The sequence below is a fragment of the Bos taurus genome, chromosome X (genome assembly GCF_002263795.3).
Source record: "Bos taurus isolate L1 Dominette 01449 registration number 42190680 breed Hereford chromosome X, ARS-UCD2.0, whole genome shotgun sequence".
NCBI lineage: Eukaryota > Metazoa > Chordata > Mammalia > Artiodactyla > Bovidae > Bos > Bos taurus.
Genome location: NC_037357.1, coordinates 18,513,167 through 18,529,882, shown reverse-complemented (window position 1 = coordinate 18,529,882; position 16,716 = coordinate 18,513,167). Strand labels below are relative to the sequence as shown.

Here is a 16,716-nt window from a genome sequence, read left to right as displayed (position 1 = left end):
GTTTTCCCAGAAGTAGGACAGAATTTTGCATATTGTTTTTCCCATTGAAAGTTGAAGCATTCCCCAACATCAACTATTTTAGGATCGTTAGTAAAAGTGGGTGGACACTTCTATTATTTATATCTTGCCAATTTCTCAAATGGATATGAGATAGTTTATAATAAAATAAGATTGTTAAAATAAGGATAAAAGGTCAAAAGCTATGTAACTGTCAAGGGCAAAGAGTACTGTATGGTAGAAACCTAGGTTAAGGAGATTTGCTGCACTTGAGCACTGAAGTTGGTTTTCAGTCCCTTAGTATCTAAAAAGAAAATAGTAAGTCACCCACTTTTGCTCTCTGAAGGACAGTATGCCTGAGAGATTTTAGTTGCCCAGTGGCACATTCCTCAATGAATTCTTGTTGAAAGAATAAAACAATTTGCAAACTAAGATCAAATTAAGTTTCTTTAAAACAAGTTAAGCTATTCCCTTAGAGAAGTAAGAGACAGTAGGTACTTTGCAGGTTCCAAGGAAAACTCAAAACCAAATCACAGAAATCTAATGTCATTGCTTTGTTGTTATTCAGTCTCTAAGTCACGTCCACCTCTGTGACCCCATGGGCTACAGCATACCAGGCTTGTCTGTCCTCTATTATCTCCTGGAATTTGCTTAAATTCATGTCCATTGAGTCAGTGATGCTATCTAACCATCTCATCCCTCTGCCATCCCCTTCTCCTTTTGCCTTCCATCTTTCTCAGCATCAGGGTCTTTTGCAATGAGTCAGCTCTTCACATCAGGTGGCCAAAGTACCAGAGCTTCAGCTTCAGCATTGTCCTTCCAATGAATATTCAGGGTTGGTTTCCTTTAGGACTGACAGGTTCGCAATATATATATATATATATATATATATATATATATATATATATATCAAATTATTATAGACCTTATGCTTACACAATGTTATATGTTAATTATATCTCAGAGCTGAAAAAAAAAAGAAAATTAACTTCTCACTTGATGTTCTCAAGCTCTCTAATGCCTAGAAAACAACTAACAACTAGAGTCAAGGAGAAATTGCCCATTAACTGCCTAGTAGAAAAAGGGTAACTTAAACCATACCCTTACTTAAATGTTGACCCAGAACCTAATATTAACTTGGGACTGTGTGCTTATTTTAAAATAAATGCAAGTATAGTCCAATCAGTTTGTAGGAAATACAAGGAATAAAAGAGTATATCAAACACTGGCACCTGGAAGCAGAATCAAAATGTGGGGCTTTTCATAAGACAAATGGCCTGTTTCTTCAGTAAGTAAGTGGCATGGAACAAAATCAGAAGAGGAAGGCTGTTTTAAATAAAAGTAACCTAAAAGATCATGGCTGGAACATGTTTGAATCACTGAAAAGGGCATTTTTTGGAGAATCAGGAAAATTTAACATGGACTTGTTATTCAATAAAATTAAAGAATAACTCCATTAGATGTGACGATGGCATTGTGTTTATGTGAAATAAAACATCCTCAGATTCATACAGAGTATTTAAGGTTAAAAAGATATCAGAGATATACTTTAAAGCACCCTCCTACCCCCAAAATAAAAGGGGATAGTTGAAAAATGATGTACAAAATGTAATCAATAGTTAAAGCTGGATACTGAATACATGGAGGTTCTTTTTTGTGTGTTTTAAAATTTCCATTAAACAACTTTTAATGTAGTGTGCCAGGCACCACACATATATTAAATCTTTTCATCCTCACAATAATCCTATAACGTAGCTACTATTAGTTCCCCCATTTTACTAAAAAACGAAATGAAATTAAATAATTGCCTTTGTTAATGTCATAGTGAAAGTTCAAAATGTAATGAGGCAAGAAACACACATTTCTGTTTTGTACCTAAAAGGTTAAGTTTAATAGCTAAAAAGAAGTCATGGTTAAAGAAGACATGTAAAGAAATATGTAACTTAAGATATTTATCAGACCATTAAACTGCTGAAAATAACCCTTAATTTTCCAGTCAGTCAGCACCCAGATTGAAAGTTAATGTTGTTTCTGTTTTCCCATTTCATTCATTATCTACTTGTGCTTCATTTTATTTTAGTTTTAATTTTTGTGTTACAATTTTATTTAAATTTTAAAAGTTTTAATTTATTTTTTACTGAAGTATAATTGACCTACAATGCTATGTTAGTTCCAGGTGTACAACACAGCAATTCAATATTTCCATATATTACAAAAATGATCACCACTTGTGTTTCATTTTAAATGTTTATAATATATAATCTGCCACTATAGAAGTAAGTTGCTTTACAGTTTATATTAATAACCAGTTGAATTAGTCCTGATTTTCAAACTTCATAATCAGATAGAAATATATAATCAATTTTTAAATATCTGGTCTAATTTAGGGGAAGAAAAGAAAACTGCACAAATAAACCAGAGGTCACTTTAACTACTAGCTTTAGGTTCTTTCATTAAGAATGTCTTAAATGGCTACATACTCACAAAGACAAACAGCAAAAGAATATCTTATTCATTAAAAAGTAACTGCTAAGTCACTTCAGTCGTGTCCGACTCTGTGCGACCCCATACACGGCAGCCCACCAGGCTCCCCCGTCCCTGGGATTCTCCAGGCAAGAACACTGGAGTGGGTTGCCATTTCCTTCTCCAATGCATGAAAGTGAAAAGTGAAAGTGAAGTCGCTCAGCCATGTCCGACCCTCAGCAACCCCATGGACTGCAGTCTTCCAGGCTCCTCCGTCCGTGGGATTTTCTAGGCAAGACTACTGGAGTGGGGTGCCATTGCCTTCTCCGATTAAAAAGTAAAAGAATCCTTTAAACCATACTTTCTTGCAAGTGGATGATAAGTGGGGCCTAGGGAAGCCATGGTGCAGGAGAGAGAGGGAGAGGAAGCAGGAGCTGGAGAAATAAAACCTAGGGTTACAGGACAGTCTGGGTTTTGTGCCACTGGAACTTGGTGAGAGTAGCTGTAAAAGAATTCAGTAATTTTGGGCTAAGTCTTGGCTTGATATTTGTTAATGCTGAACATCTTTGGTTTCTGACCTTGTAAATTTCTTGTAGGATGAAATGAGCCCACAGATGGGACCTATTATAGAGCTAAGTGAATAATAAGTGCTTAATAACAGTTAAGCTCCCCCACTTGAACAAAAGTTTGCTTGTAGTTGGGTGAAAAAAAAAAATCCTGGTGATTTAATCTTTTGAATTCTGTGGCTAAGCCTTGGAAAAATCAAAGATTTCATTCTGTATTATACTTTTATTATTAAACACACACACATACAACATAAGACAGATAGAATGTGTCCCTGAACTCAGATCACTGAGAAGTGAACACAAAATGATAGCATAAAGATCATTAAATGTGTCAAAAAATTTCTGCATCTGGGATTAAGAAAACTATGATAAACTATGACTATTATGAACTTGAAAATTAATTTCCATATATAGCATTCATCATCTTTGAGATCCCTTGAAGAAGCTAGATTCAAGGTAAAAGAGTATGCAGTATTTCAGGAAACTATAAATTTATTAAAATAGTTAGTAACCCAAATAAATAGAGGTCTCCTTAGTTGTTTTGGATTTTGTTTTGTTTTTTTTTTTAAAGAAACCATTTGTGGGGAAAAAAAAATAAAGAAACCATTCGTGGAATTAAAAATTTAATCACTTGTGACCTCACTTAGATTTATTTGACCATAGGTATTTTGAAAAGAAAAACAAAATTTACTTTTTTTTAATGAACAGCTGTCCGTTTTTCAAAACTTCCTACCTGTTTGATTTGATGGAGGTGACTGACAGAAGCATGACTGGGAGAAGATGGCACAAACGAATTTAGAAGATAAAAGTCAAGTTTTCTTTAATGTTTCTGATTATTTCTAAACATTAAGTCAATGTTGAATGGCCTAAAGTATTTCTTGAGTGCCTGATGCATGCTATCAATAGCACTAATTAAATTTAAAGATTCAGACAATTGAATCTTGTCTGAAAATTATACTAATTGAAAATCTCTATATATCATAACAGAACAAAATAACCATTAACATAAATACAGGGCAGAAGAACATCAATAGAACAGTTTATCTCTAGCTTTCCCTTCTCAAGGCTCAAAGATCTTAAAATCACTTCATTTTTCCTTGCCAGTTTTAGCTTATTATCAAAACTTAGTGATAGGCATCAGAGAAGGCAATGGCACCCCACTCCAGTACTCTTGCCTGGAAAATCCCATGGATGGAAGACTCTGGTAGGCTGCAGTCCATGGGGTCACTAAGAGTCGGACACGACTGAGCGACTTCACTTTCACTTTTCAGTTTCATGCATTGAAGAAGGAAATGGCAACCCACTCCAGTGTTCTTGCCTGGAGAATCCCAGGGACGGGGGAGCCTGGTGGGCTGCCGTGTATGGGGTCGCACAGAGTCAGACACAACTGAAGCGACTTAGCAGCAGCAACAGCAGCAGTGATAGGCATTACCCAAAAAAAACTGAAATGGTCATTAAATCAGTAGCTAATGTAATAAGCATGAGCTTCCCTAGTGGCTCAGTGGTGAAGAATCTGCCTGCAATGCAGGAGACACGGGTTTGATCCCTGAGTTGGGAAGATCCCCTGGAGAAGTAAATGGCAATCCACTCCAGTATTCTTAAAGCCTGCCAGGCTCCTCTGTCCATGAGATTCTCCAGGCAAGAATACTGGAATGAGTTTCCATGCCCTCCTCCAGGGGATCTTCCCAACCCAGGGATTGAACCCACATCTGCTGTGTCTCCTGCTTTGCAGGCGATTCTTTACCTGCTGAGCCACCAGGGAAGCCCAAGAGTCAGACATGACTTAGCAACTAAACAACAACAACAACAATTTAATAAGCATACTAAAGAAACAAACAAAATAACTCCAAACATCTTGAAATTTAGCTGGGGAAACTGAACTTTCATAATAAAGAATGACTAAGGGCAATCACTCACCTAGAGCCAGACATCCTGGAATGGGAAGTCAAGTGGGCCTTAGAAAGCATCACTACGAACAAAGCTAGTGGACATGATGGAATTCCAGTTGAGCTATTTCAAATCCTGAAAGATGATGCTGTGAAAGTGCTGCACTCAATATGCCAGCAAATTTGGAAAACTCAGCAGTGGCCACAGGACTGGAAAAGGTCAGTTTTCATTCCAATCCCAAAGAAAGGCAATGCCAAAGAATGCTCAAACTACCGCACAATTGCACTCATCTCACACGCTAGTAAAGTGATGCTCAAAATTCTGCAAGCCAGGCTTCAACAGTACGTGAACCATGAACTTCCAGATGTTCAAGCTGGTTTTAGAAAAGGCAGAAGAACCAGAGATCAAATTGCCAACATCCGCTGGATCATCTCAAAAGCAAGAGAGTTCTAGAAAAACATCTATTTCTGTTTTATTGACTATGCTAAAGCCTTTGAATGTGTGGATCACAATAAACTATGGAAAATTCTGAAAGATATGGGAATACCAGACCACCTGACCTGCCTCTTGAGAAACCTATATGCAGGTCAGGAAGCAACAGTTAGAACTGGACATGGAAAAACAGACTGATTCCAAATAGGAAAAGGAATACATCAAGGCTGCATGTTGTCACCCTGCTTATTTAACTTATATGCAGAGTACATCATGAGAAACACTGGGCTGGAAGAAGCACAAGCTGGAATCAAGATTGCTGGGAGAAAGATCAATAACCTCAGCTATGCAGATGACACCACCCTTATGGCAGAAAGTGAAGAGGAACTAAAAAGCCTCTTGATGAAAGTGAAAGAGGAGAGTGAAAAAGTTGGCTTAAAGCTCAACATTCAGAAAACTAAGATCATGGCATCTGGTCCCATCACTTCATGGCAGATAGATGCGGAAACAGTGGAAACAGTGTCATACTGTATTTTTTGGGGCTCCAAAATCACTGCAGATGGTGATTGCAGCCATGAAATTAAAAGATGCTTACTCCTTGGAAGGAAAGTTATGACCAACCTAGATAGCATATTGAAAAGCAGAGATATTACTTTGCCAACAAAGGTCCGTCTAGTCAAGGCTATTGTTTTTCCAGTAGTCACGTATGGATGTGAGATTTGGACTGTGAAGAAAGCTGAGCACCGAAGAATTGATGCTTTTGAACTGTGGTGTTGGAGAAGACTCTTGAGAGTCCCTTGGACTGCAAGGAGATCCAACCAGTCCATCCTAAAGGAGATCAGTCCTGGGTGTTCATTGGAAGGACCGATGTTAAAGCTGAAACTCCAATACTTTGGCCACCTCATGCGAAGAGTTGACTCATTGGAAAAGACCCTGATGCTGGGAGGGATTGGGGGCAGGACGAGAAGGGGACCACAGTGGATGAGATGGCTGGATGGTATCACCGACTCGATGGACATGAGTTTGAGTGAACTCTGGGAGTTGGTGATGGACAGGGAGGCCTGGCGTGCTGTGATTCATGGGGTCCCAAAGAGTCAGACATGACTGAACGACTGAACTGAAATGAACTGAACTGAAGGGCAATCACGTTCAAGGAATTCAGCACATTTTACTCTTGCTTGGTCGGATACTTGTCTAGGCCAGGGGTCCCCAACCTATAGTGGTCTGTAGCCTTTTAGGAAGTGGGCTGCACAGCAGGAGGTATGTGAGTGAAGCTTCATATTCTACGCCACATCTCTTGCATTACAGCCTGAACCGTTCACACCCCACTCCATCACCCCCACCCATGTCCATGGAAAAACTGTCTTCCACGAAATTTGTCCTTGGTGCCAAAAAGTTTGGAGATGGCTGGTCTTGGCCCTTTGTCTTTTGAAGGACTATTTTCTCCTTTTTGGTCTTTTCTCAAAGCTTATGAAGAACCATACAAGAGGGAGATGAAAGAACAGAGAGATGTAAAGCTGTGTGAAAATAAGGCTTGAGAATTATGTTTAGAATTCATTTATCCATTCCATCTGTAGCCTGATTGGCTCTTGAAATGCTAGATATGCTAGATAATGAATAAAACATATCTTACATTCACATTATATCTTAAGATCACATTGAATTGTGCATGTAAACATGTTTAATGAGCACCTACCATACGTGAAAGCCCTGTGCTAGGCCCTGAGGATCCAAAGATAAATAAGACATTTTCCTGTCTTTTAGAAATTCAAAGTCCAGGTTGGGAGAACTAGGCCACAGGTAAGTGCCAGGACAAGTTAGGATTCATAGGAGTTCAAAGGACAAGGAAAATAATTCTGCCTAGGGTGTTGGAGCTCGCTTCACAGAAGAGTGCAGGAATTCATTAGAGAAAAGAAAGGAGGCTATTTCTTTTTTTTTTTAATAAGCAATTATATTTTTTCCATTTATTGTTTTTTTTAAAAAAAAAGTATTTATTTTTAACTGAAAGATAATTGCTTTACAAGATTGTGTTGGTTTCTGCCATACAGAAATATTACACTTTTAACCTGTCAACTTTTTTTTTAAGTCTTTTTAAAAATACATATTTATCTGTTTATTTGACTGCACCAGGTCTTAGTTACAACACAGAGGCTCTAGAGCCCATAGGGCTCACGAGTTGTGCTCAGGCTTAGCTGCCCTGTGACACGTGGAACCTTAGTTCCCTGACCAGGGATCAGACCAGTGTCCCTTGTATTAGAAGGCAGATTCTTTTTTTTTTAATTTTATTTTATTTAACTTTACAATATTGTATTGGTTTTGCCATATATTTCTGGGAGTGGAAAGAGATACTCAGGTAGAGAAGCATGTTTGGGAAACAGAGAGGCTCAGGGTGGCTGAAACTTGGCATATGGTAGAGCATGACAGAAAGCAAACTTGAGGGAGAAATTTGGTTGAAACCAGGTTGTTGTTTTTGGACTTTAGCCTTTGAGCCCAATAGGAAACCTAAAGAATAGGTCTCTGAGTTCTTTAACCTCAAGGGTATTTTAGATAAGAAGATCATATCTGTTTTAGAAAGGCAACCCTAGCAGTGAATGCAGAACAAATTGACGGTGGAGGAAAGAGGGACTAGAAGCAGGGTCATGGACCGGGCAAAAGATAACAAAGGATGGGAGGGATGAAGGTAAGGAGGCAGATTGGAGAAATGATAAGAAAGTAAAAGGAACTAAAGACTGGCCTGAGGGTTCCAGCTGAAACTATAGGTAGATAGTGGGCAAGAAAGGCAGTAAGAGGAGCAGGTTGCTGGTGGAGTGGGGGAAAAGCATGAGTGCTCAGAAAATGTGTGTTGGATAAACAAGTGTTCTTATGAAGCAGATAGTCTGAATTGTTATTAGGTTTTACAATTTATCATATGACTTTAAAGGAGATATTGTTCAGTCGCTCAGTTGTGTCTGACTCTTTGCGACCCCATGGACTGCAGCATGCCAGGCTTCCCTGTCCATCGCCAACTCCCAGAGCTTGTGCAAACTCATATCCATTGACTCGAGGATGCCATCCACCCATCTCATCTTCTGTCACCCTCTTCTCCTCCTGCCTTACCTCACCAATTATATTTTGCTTAAGATAGTTCTGAAATCAGTTTTTTTCTTATTATTTTCTGGAAGGTGGAGGAAACAGCCAAGTTTCAATGACATTGACACATCATTAACCAAAGTTCATAGCTTATAGTAGAGTTCACTCTTGGTGTTATACATCATGAGTTCAGATAAGTGTATAGTAACACAAATCCATCATTACAACATCATACTAAGCAAATTCACAACCTATTAATCCTGATTTTTAATTTTTTTCAACAGAAATTAACTCACTTTTTTCTCATTATGAAACAATCAATACATGCTCAGTATAAAACATAATTAATGAGGAAAAAAACATCACCCACTATCCAGAAATGGTCATAGTAAAATATTTCAGTGTTTATTTTTCCAGATACTATTTTCCAGTTTGAGTTTTTTATTTTTTCTAATAACACATGCCAGCTCTGCATCTGGAGCACCTGAGCTCTTAGCTCCTGGTCCGCGTTCTATCAAAATGTCTACTGTTCATTAAATTCTGTGCAAGTGCAGTTTAGAAGGTGACCACTATACAACCTCAAATGCATACATGTTAGTCAAAGCATATACCAACTTTGATGCTGAATGGGATGTTTTGAACACTGAAACAGCCATCAGGACTAAAGATGTGGTTGAAGTCAACATCATCAACAATTTGACCATCTACAGCAAAGAACAGAGGCATAATATTACTTTTGCCTGTCAGAGAAGGACCGAAAAGGGACTTGCATCAGCAGTGAAGTCAGACTTGTCCAGCCACCTGGAGAAGGTGATTTGGGGCCTTCTGAAAACACCTGCTCAGTACAAGGATTCCAAGCTCAATGGCTCCTCTGTGAAGGGGCTGGTGACTGATGAAAATTCTCAATGAAATCACCTCCTCAAGGACCAACCAGGAGCTGGAGCAAATAAAAAGTCTACAAGGAAATGTACAAGAGCTGCAGCAAATAAACAGTCTACAAGGAAATGTGTAACACTGATCCAGAGAATGACATTATTTCTGATACATTTGGCAACTTCTGCAAGCTGACTGTTGCCCTTGAAAAGGGTAGAAGAGCAGAGGATGGCTCTGTCATTGACTATGAACTGACTGGCCCAAGATAACTGAGATCTCGATAATGCTGGAATGAGGAAGAAAGGAACTGATGTCCCCAAGTAGATCAGCATCAAGTGTCACCTCCAGAAAGTATTTGAAAGGTCCAAGAGCAATAGCCCTTATGATCAAGAAGGAGGTCAAAGGAAAATGCTTTCCTGAATCTGGTCCAATGTATTTAAACAAGAAGCCTCTGTATTTTGCTGACTGACCGTACAACTCCATGAAGGGCAAAGGAATTCATGATAAAGTCCTAATTAGAAACATGGTGTCACTTTTCACTTTCATGCATTGGAGAAGGAAATGGCAACCCACTCCAGTGCTCTTGCCTGGAGAATCCCAGGGACGGGGGAGCCTGGTGGGCTGTCGTCTATGGGGTCGCACAGAGTCGGACACGACTGAAGTGACTTAGCAGCAGCAGCAGCAGCATCGTGCAGTGAAGGAAGGGGACACATTAAAAACTGGGTCTAAATTTAAGGGAAAGTGCGCTGGGGCCCTGTACTACAACATTCAGGAGGACAGCAAGAGTGACTACCGGGAAGTGTTGCTTTGCCTGAGTTGTAGGGGTGATGCCTGACATGTAACAGGTGTCCAGAAGTGGGCCATCTGTGCTTCCAGCTGACAGTTCTACAAAATCAGTTTGCTATTAACGATCCCCTTGTGCCCATCCCCATGAGGATGACATTAGCATTGCCTTTTCCCCCACCCTGCCTAAGCACTCCTAGTTTTCCAAGCAAGTCTCTCCTTTTAGTCAAAGAAATGAACTTTCAAAACAGTCAGAAGTAAAATCTATGATATAAAACACTTTGCTTGCCTCTTTTGCACTGCATGGTAAACAGAAGCAAAACAAAACCCAAATATATTCCAAGTACCTTTCCATGTTAAAATTTATCTGCAACATCATTTTTAAAGGCTGTCCATGTTAAAATTCACCTGCAACACCATTATTATAGAAGTACCATAATAAGAAGCACCTATTTATGTGCCAGACGTATCTTAGACCACTCAATTCTCACAACTCCATGATATAGATATCATTATTGTTCCACTGTCCCCATTTTTTTTTATTGGCTGTACTCTGGGGCTTGTAGGATCTTAGTTCCCTGACCAGGGATTGAACCTATGCCCCCTGCAGAGGAAGCACAGAGTTCTATCCACTGGACTGTCAGGGAATTCCCTATTGTCACCATTTTAAATTTAGAAAACTGAAGGTCAGAGAAATTAAGCAACTTGCCTAGTAATACAGCTAATAATTGCTCGAACTGGGACTCAAACACAGATAAGGAAGGTCATTTATTTAATCTGTTCCCTGTTGCAGGACATTCATACGGTTGCCACATATAAATAATGCTATGATAACCTTTAAGCTAATCTTTACATATATTCTTAATGAATTCTTTAGGATAAATTCATAGAGTTGGAATTTCTGGATCACAAGGCTGTTGATACCCATTGCTGAACTACCCTCCAGAAAGCTCATACAAATTCACTTTCCAGCAGTGTTATGAAAATCTTGATTTCCTTGTACTTCTCCAACATTGGATATTACTGCTAATTTTTAAAAAATTGTATGCCCGGATTTCCTTGGTGGTCCAGTGGTTGAGAATCTTCCTTGTAATGCAGGGGGACATGGGTTCAATCCCTGGTTGGAAAACTAAGATCCCACATGCCACTTGGGAGCCCGCATGCCACAATTAGAGAGTCTGTGCATTTTTCCACGGACTGTGATGAGAGATCATGTGTCACAACCTGATGCAACCAAATAAATGTTTTTTTTTTTTTTTAAACTGTATGCCAACTCTTAAGGGATATTATAAAAGTAATCTATTTTCCAAAGCAAGTAGAAAACACTGAGATTTATCCAATAAAGAGTTTTGGATATTCTCTCCCAATGTACCCCAATATTAGCATTAATCATTGAGAAGTTGTGCAGTAACACGCACCAAATCTTAAAAAAAAATTAGTTTTACCTTTAAAAAGTTCTCATATTTATTTCCACACACATACATATCTTTAAACAAGCAGAATTTTAACAAGTTTAATTCATGCTACTGATGCTCATATCATCATCATTCAAAATGCCCAGAAAGTTCACAATATAGAAGGTGCAACACTAGGTTTATAAGATTTACAATCTAATTGAAAAGACATGATTACTTGAACTTAAATATATAATACATTCTATGTACAAGGTGGTGCTTTATCTAAATGATAAATGATTGCTATTGAATACAAAACAAAAGAAGAGAATTGCACGGTGTGGCAAACTTCTAATTATGAAAGACTTCCTGGAAGTGATTATTTTTAACTGATGTCTAAAGGAGTACACATCAAGGCTATATATTGTCACCCTACTTATTTAACTTATATGCAGGGTACATCGTGTGAAATGCTAGGCTGGATGAAACACAAGCTAGAATCAAGATTGCCGGGAGAAATATCAATAACCTCAGATATGCAGATGACACCACCCTTATGGCAGAAAGCAAAGAGGAACTAAAGAGCCTCCTGATGAAAGTGAAAGATGAGAGTGAAAAAGCTGGCTTAAAACTCAACATTCAGAAAACTAAGATCATGGCACCTGGTCCCATCACTTCATGGCAAATAGATGAGGAAGCAAAGGAAACAGTGACAGACTACTTTCTTGGGCTCCAGAATCACTGCAGATGGTGACTGCAGCCATGAAATTAAAAGATGCTTGCTCCTTGGAAGAAAAGTTATGACAAACCTGTGAAGTGAAAGTCGCTCAGTTGTGTCCAACTCTTTGTGACCCCATGAGCTATACAGTCCATGGAATTCTCTAGGCAAAATACTGAAGTGGGTAGCCTTTCCCTTCTCCAGGGGATCTTCCCAATCCAGGGATTGAACCCGGGTTTCCCACATTGCAGGTGAATTCTTTACCAACTGAGCTATCGGGGAAGCTCATGACAAACCTAGACAGAATATTAAAAAGCAGAGACATTACTTTGCTGACAAAGGTCCATCTAGTTAAAGCTATGGTTTTTCCAGTAGTCATGTATGGATGTGAGAGTTGGACCATGAAGAAAGCTGACTGCTGAAGAATTGATGCTTTTGAACTGTGGTGTTGGAGAAGACTCTTGAGAGTCCCTTGGACTGCAAGGAGATCAAACCAGTCAGTCCTAAAGGAAATCAGTCCTGAATATGCATTGGAAGGACTGATGCTGAAGCTGAAGCTCCAATACTTTGGCCACCTGATGTGAAGAACTGACTCATTTGAAAAGACCCTGATGCTGGGAAAGATTGAAGGCAGGAGGAGAAGGGGACGACAGAGGATGAGATGGTTGGATGGCATCACCAACTCGATGGACATGAGTTTGAGCAAGCTCCAGGGGTTGGTGATGGACAGGGAAGCCTGGTGTGCTGCAGTCCATGGGGTTGCAAAGAGTCAGACACAACTGAGTGACTGAACTGAACTGAAAAGACAGGAAGGAATCGGTTTAGCTTCAGACAAAGGCTCAGAATTTCCTAATGGGAAAAACTTTATCCGGGAAATCCTGAGAAGATTGCCTGACTGAAATTGATGACATCAATAAGGATACAGTGTGAAATGTCTGTGGAAGGTAGGGTTTGAAACTGAGCTGAGCTAGATAATTATAAGCCACAATAAAACTTTTAAATTGAACAAAATATGGATCAAATATTGGACTTGGTTGGTCTTTTAGTAATAACTTGGAAAATTAATTGCAGAAAAGGCATTTAGAAGAGAATTCTCCCAAAGGTTAAGTACTATAGGTGGTATATGCAAGGGAGTTGTTTCAGGTAATTTTTCTATATGAAACTAAGTTTTAAAATAGAAATAGTTTCCTGAGATGTCAATAAACGTCACTGGTATCTTTCGTGTATTAATAAATTTCCCATTGTGTCATTCTCTCACACTTTAGGGGAAAAAAGTCCTTGGGAGGAAGCAAGAGTACCAGCACCAGGAATGGTGTCACAGGGCAGGGAGGGTAGGAGTGGGAGCAGGGGCCTGGGAGGGTGCTAGGTGAAGCTGATTCCCAAGTGTTCTCTCTAGTGAAGGAATTAAGATAGGAGGAAACATCATGCTTAGTTCCATTTAAGAGAAACCACAGAAAACTAATATTGTAAAGACATTAAATTTTAAAAATGCTTAACTTTCCTAGGTTTGCTAATTTTAACCTATTTCTTACTACAGTTACTAGAGATAAAGCACTTAGAAAATTCTGAACAAGGGTTATATGCTGTTTATGAATGCCTCTGCCTAGTTCCCCAAACAATTTAAAATGGGTTATGCAGACACTGAACATGAACTAAATGTAGGCTAGAAGGACAGAGCATAAAGCAGGATAAGGAATGTATTACACACTCCCTATCACGTGGGCCATAAATTAGATTTAGAGTTCGTAGTTGCCAATGTGTAAAGCAAAACCAAATCAGGTAAACAAACACTGGTAGCCATAAGGTAGCCATAAAATTAAAACAAATTGCTCAAGTAAAGTCCAACTGTTCCCGACAGGAAGATGAAAAACTTTTCCTGCTTTTGCTGGAGTAGAGGGAGGTGGAGATGGAGAAGACAGAGCTGCACCAAGTTTAACAGAGTTTCCAGGAAGAGAATTCCTAGTGGAGGAGTTGGAAACAGGCATGCCAACCTCAGAGCTTTCAGGGGATACAGCAAAGGGGTAACTCGGGGGAAGACATAGTCTCCATAAGCAGAAGAGGACCTCCATTACTGCTCATCAGAAGTGGGGCTTCCCTGGTGGTCCAGTGTTTAAGACTCCATGTTCCCATCGCAGGGGGCAAAGTTCTGATCCCTGATCAGGGAACTAAGATCCTGCGTGCTGTGTAGTGCGGCCAAGAAAATAAAAAGTGGGGTGGGGTGGAGTGATTTCCTGACAGTGGTGAAGAAAAATTTGAGCTTAATTCAGAAAATAATTGTGAGATAGCATATTTTTACAAGGTTTGTACACATACATCTCTATTTGTGTGTTAAATGGCACCCATAATTCTTTATAGCTCAGGGCTTCCCTTATAGCTCAGTTAGAAAAGAATCTGCCTGCAATGCAGGAGACCTGGGTTTGATTCCTGGGTTGGGAAGATCCCCTGCAGAAGGAAACAGCAACCGAATCCAATATTCTTGCCTGGAGAATCCCATGGACAGGGGAGCCTGGCAGGCTACAGTACATGGGGTCGCAAGAGTCAGACACGACTTAGCGACTAGAGAGAGAGAGATGATTATAAATGTCCTCAATCACCACATTTTTTTATAAAACACTGTTCTGCCTACATTTTAATACATTAAAATCAGTGCCAGTTAAATTTTTTTAACTGTGGTAAAATATACATAAAATTGGGTGTTAGTTCTAAAAGGTCTTGTAAGTCTTCATAGAACCGTTAAACTTCAGCTTCTTCAGCATTACTGTTTGCGGCATAGGCTTGGATTACTATGATATTGAATGGTTTGCCTTGGAAACAAACAGAGATCTTTCTGTCATTTTTGAGATTGCATCCAAGTACTGCATTTCGGACTCTTTTGTTGACCGTGATGGCTACTCCATTTCTCCTAAGGGATTCCTGCCCACAGTAGTAGATATAGTGGTCATCTGAGTTAAATTCACCCATTCCAGTCCATCTTAGTTTGCTGATTCCTAGAATGTCAATGTTCACTCTTGCCATCTCCTGTTTGACCACTTCCAATTTGCCTTGAATCATGGACGTGACATTCCAGGTTCCTATGCAATATTGCTCTTTACAGCATTGGACCTTGCTTCTATCACCAGTCACATCCTTTTCATTATAGGGGACTGGAATGCAAAAGTAGGAAGTCAAGAAACACCTGGAGTAACAGGCAAATTTGGCCTTGGTATACAGAATGAAGCAGGGCAAAGGCTAATAGAGTTCTGCCAAGAGAACGCACTGGTCATAGCAAACACCCTCTTCCAACAACACAAGAGAAGACTCTACACATGGACATCACCAGATGGTCAACACTGAAATCGGATTGATTATATTCTTTGCAGCTGAAGATGGAGAAGCTCTATACCGCCAGCAAAATCAAGACCAGAAACTGACTGTGGCTCAGATCATGAACTCCTTATTGCCAAATTCAGACTGAAATTGAAGAAAGTGGGGAAAACCACTAGACCATTCAGGTATGACCTAAATCAAATCCCTTATGATTATAAAGTGGAAGTGAGAAATAGATTTAAAGGACTAGATCTGATAGACAGAGTGCCTGATGAACTATGGTCAGAGGTTCATGACATTGTACAGGAGACAGGGATCAAGACCATCCCCATGGAAAAGAAACACAAAAAAGCAAAATGGCTGTCTGAGGAGGCCTTACAAATAGCTGTGAAAAGAAGAGGAGCGAAAAGCAAAGGAGAAAAGGAAAGATATAAGCATCTGAATGCAGAGTTCCAAAGAATAGCAAGGAGAGATAAGAAAGCCTTCTTCAGCAATCAGTGCAAAGAAATAGAGGAAAACAACAGAATGGGAAAGACTAGAGATCTCTTCAAGAATATTAGCGATACCAAGGGAACATTTCATGCAAAGATGGTCTCAATAAAGGAAATAAATGGTAGGGACCTAACAGAAGCAGAAGATATTAAGAAGAGGTGGTAAGAATACACAGAAGAACTATACAAAAAAGAGCTTCACAACCCAGATATTCACCATGGTATGATCACTCACCTAGAGCCAGACATCCTGGAATGTGAAGTCAAGTGGACCTTAGGAAGCATCACTATGAACAAAGCTAGTGGAGGTGATGGAATTCCAGTTGAGCTATTTCAAATCCTAAAAGAAGATTTTGTGAAAGTGCTGCATTCAATATGCCAGCAAATTTGGAAAACTCAGCAGTGGCCACAGGACTGGAAAAGGGCAGTTTTCATTCCAATCCCAAAGAAAGGCAATGCCAAAGAATGCTCAAACTACTGCACAATTGCACTCATCTCACACTCTAGTAAAGTGATGCTCAAAATTCTGCAAGCCAGGCTTCAACAGTACGTGAACCATGAACTTCCAGATGTTTAAGCTGGTTTTATTTATTTTTTTTTTTTTATTCTTCCAATTTTATTTTATTTTTAAACTTTACATAATTGTATTAGTTTTGCCAAATATCAAAATGAATCCACCACAGGTATACATGTGTTCCCCATCCCGAACCCTCCTCCCTCCTCCCTCCCCATACCAT

General features: G+C 39.4%; 1 protein-coding gene and 1 pseudogene across 2 annotated transcripts in view; one reads left to right on the top strand and one right to left on the bottom strand.

The window, feature by feature from the left end:
* LOC112445080 (P2R1A-PPP2R2A-interacting phosphatase regulator 1) overlaps positions 1 to 16,716 on the bottom strand; it is a 67,456-nt gene that overhangs the window by 32,295 nt on the left and 18,445 nt on the right. The window lies entirely within an intron of this gene.
* On the top strand, positions 8,907 to 10,131 carry LOC132344286 (annexin A2-like; annotated as a pseudogene).